Source organism: Poeciliopsis prolifica, unplaced genomic scaffold (assembly GCF_027474105.1).
Source record: "Poeciliopsis prolifica strain line A6 unplaced genomic scaffold, Auburn_PproV2 SCAFFOLD020, whole genome shotgun sequence".
NCBI classification, from domain to species: domain Eukaryota; kingdom Metazoa; phylum Chordata; class Actinopteri; order Cyprinodontiformes; family Poeciliidae; genus Poeciliopsis; species Poeciliopsis prolifica.
The window spans coordinates 6,475,001-6,478,645 of NW_026562395.1; positions in this window are offsets into that span (position 1 = coordinate 6,475,001).

Sequence of the window (3,645 nt, forward strand, 5' to 3'; positions counted from 1 at the left end):
TTTTCTGACTACAATAATGAAACGTTGACCTTTGCTTCCAATTTTCATTAGCTGTAATCATCTAAATTAATAGAAACAATAAATAAGTTTCGCTTCAATGAAGTTACTGTAATTAACTTCTGTTTGCTGTCCAGAATATTTGACGGCGGTTGAAGCCAGTAAAGATTGAATAAGAAGCACTATCCGTTACTTAAAGAGGCAGTATCATGTAAAAGCAACTTTTTTGAGCTTTAAATCATGTTGTAGTTTTATCCAAATATCAAAAATATACCTGGAGTGTTGCCATGATTCATCCAAGCGTGTCCAAGAAATCCTTTGATCTCCCATGTGCAGAACCAAAGTCCTTCAGACTAGCCAGCAGCAATTAGCAAACTCCTGGTGGAACTGCTCATCTCTTGAGCTCATTCTACCAGCTACTTCTCAGAGCAAAGCTGGTAACATTGTGACAGAGGAGCCATGTTGTGCTGGCTTCCTGCAGGCAGACTTTCAGAAAAAGCTGGATGATTTACTAAGCCCAATTTTCCTCTAAGACATATTTGATATAAAAAAGATTTTTATAAGAACTGAAGGTAACATAGTTAGTTAACTGTGCTATAAAATGGCACCAGGTACATAAAAAAATATGTAATCCTGCCCCTTTAAAGATATGAGACAAAAAAAGACATGAAATGACTCAGTTAAATTAGTCATGGTCACCTTGATAAAATAATGGCCTGAGTCATTTTCTTTGCCAAAACTATCTTTTGGCAAAAAAAAGATACAGGCAGCTTTATGTGTCGCGTTTTTATGACAGCTTGATTGTGCTATAAAATGACACAATATCACTGGAAAAAACACAATACTTTACTTTTCCCTGCTATGCCTCATCTTCACCACCACGTGTCAGTGTTTCCCCGTTCTAAAATCCACGGCGTCCCTGACAGCAGAGGTCACGTCACGCCTCCGAGGACAGAATGATGGCGGCTGTTCCGGTCGGACAGTGTGAGGCTCTCCACCAGAGAGGCAGGCTAAACGCCTCAGAGGAAATGAATACGAGGTCAAGGTTGAGGAGACCTCTAACGCTGAGGCAGACAGACCGAGTAGAGAACAAGCGGTGGCCCCTGAAACAAACAGAGAGCCACTCCCAGGCTCTCATCCGCGTCCTGAGTGACTTCTGTGTTTAATAGCGTATTATATTACAGCAAGATGAGAGGCTTTTAAGAGCCGAGCCGAGCAGGGTGGGGTTTTGTTTATTTGGCTCTTCGTTCGCCTTCCAGAAATGAAAGCTTGCAGTGGTAACAGCGAGCAGCTCCTCCCTCCTCACTGCGCCTCCCTGAGCGGATAAACGTCCCTCGGTTCACCGCGTCCCGGTAGCTCTGCTCCTCTCCACCAGCTGCCTGCCTTCCTCTGGTTATTAGTCCTTTATTAGAAACACTCAACGCCTTGTTCAGCTTTCTACAACACATTGCCGTTTTATTGCTAGTGGCCTTGGTGACGTTTGACAACAAACTCTAAACTTTTTTTGTCCAGCTGAAAGCGTCTTTAATGGATTTGGCTAACAGAGCTAATTATGTCTTTGTTTCTTTCCTAAAGGGACCAACTGGTTCATTGCTCAACCTTTATCTTTGTCTCTGTTTTGAGCCACTACCAGTTATTGGTTTTGCCCTTTCTTTATAGCAGGGGTCTCAAACTCCAGTCCTCAGGGGCCACTGTCCTGCAACTTTTAGATGCGTCTCTGCTGCACCACCTGAATAGAATAATTAGGTTATTAAGGCTCTGGAGACCTGATCTACACAATGAGGAGTGTTTTGTACCTCAAGCGGCCCTTGAGAACTGGAGTTTGACACCTGTGCTTTATAGCTTGGTTTTACTTCATTATGTTTTTTTGTTTGTCTAATTCAGTTAGTTTTAGTCAGGGTTCAGAGCATGTTTACCAGCATTTATTATTCATTGCTGGTTGACTGTTGTTTAGTTTTAGCTTTGCTGTACTTTGGTACATTTTCAGGTGCAGAATTCAAATAGGTCAGACTGTTGCACTGAGATTATGTGTCTGAAAACTCTCTCGACTTTTGCTGTTGCTTTTTCGCAGACTACCAGGAGAACAGGTTGCGTTCATTTTCCAACAGCTGCTGTGCACCGCTTGTGTGAAGAAACATAATTTCACATCAGTTCAAGAAGCTAATATTTTCATAATCACGAGAACAAAGAATATACCTGTAATGAGCCGCGTTCAGGGAAGACAATGAGAATGGGAAAGTTTGACAAAAAGAGAATAAAGAGAGGACGGCAGGGGAAGGTTTGACGAATTGAGATCTTGTGCTGGTTTTTGGCGAGAACGCCAAAGGACAGACTGCAGGCACATACACACAACTTACAGCACTAGTAAGTTTTAATGAGCAAAACTAAACTTTCAGGAAATAACGGTTGGAATGTCACCTCATCTTTCTACCACTGACAGAAGAAAAATACTTACATAGTGACAGGTCTGGCGCTTTATTTTGAAGTTTGAATTTTCCAACTCTAAAAATGCTTTTTACCTGGGTCCAAACATCACAAATTTTGTTAATAATTCAGATCCGGTGATATAGATGCTGTAACTATTATGATGTCCATGTGTTCAATAAATCTGAATATGATGGAAAAGTTTATTTCAGTAATTCAATTCACATTATAAAGCTCAATCACACAGACTTTATTTCTGTTAATTATGACGATTTTCAGCTTCTAGCTAATGAACAACATTGAAAATGATCATGCTACCTCATAAGAAAGCTACTCCCTAATTCATTTTTATTGGCGTTGCATTTTGTTCTTACCTGAGACGTTGGTGTTGTGCATCTTTGCCAGTTGATGTGGCGCGGCGGTCCGCGCTGCTTTTTGACTCATTCCACACTCAAAACAAACAAGAAATGTATGATTTGGAGCAATAACCTGCCAACCAAAACTGCCTGTTGAACCGGAGGAAAGCCCTGAGGTATGATTACTCTTAGATGAGTTAAAAAATCAGTAGTGCGTTTATTTGTAGTCTGCAGGTTTCAGCTTGTGTAGATTATGTTATAGTTATCTAAAAAATGAAAAAAAAAATCCACATTAGGATTCAGCCCCTCAACATATCCATCCATTTTCTACACTTGATTAATCAAGCAGGGTCAAGGAAGGCCTTCCCGACTGATTGGGGAAAATATGGGAGCATAGAGGCATTTTTTAACTTCCTACTTGGGTCGGCATAGGGTGTTTTGCATGAGGATTTGGGGCACAGAGTTTAATTCTTGCTACATTAGCAACAATTGATGAGCTCTGTGTGTAATGTATATCATTCAGTGAATCAAAAATGTATTGGTCGTAACGCTAAGATAACTCAATTTACTGCAGACAGGGATTGCTTCTCTTTTGTTGCTACAATCCCAAACTAAGAGCATAGTCAGAGATATTTCAGAGCTCTCTTCTGTCTTCCATCATTGCACTCTTTGAAAACTGAAGGACGCTGCACAGTGGCAAGAAGACCATCAACCACTCTGGCTACTCAACTGCACCTTGACGTGAATTATTAATCAAGACAGAGATTTCCATCAAGGGCTTCCTGTGCTTGAGAACATTTTTCAACCCCTAAGCAGATCTTTCTGTTGTATATATACGAGTTTCTTTTTATTATTTCAAAGCCGAAGT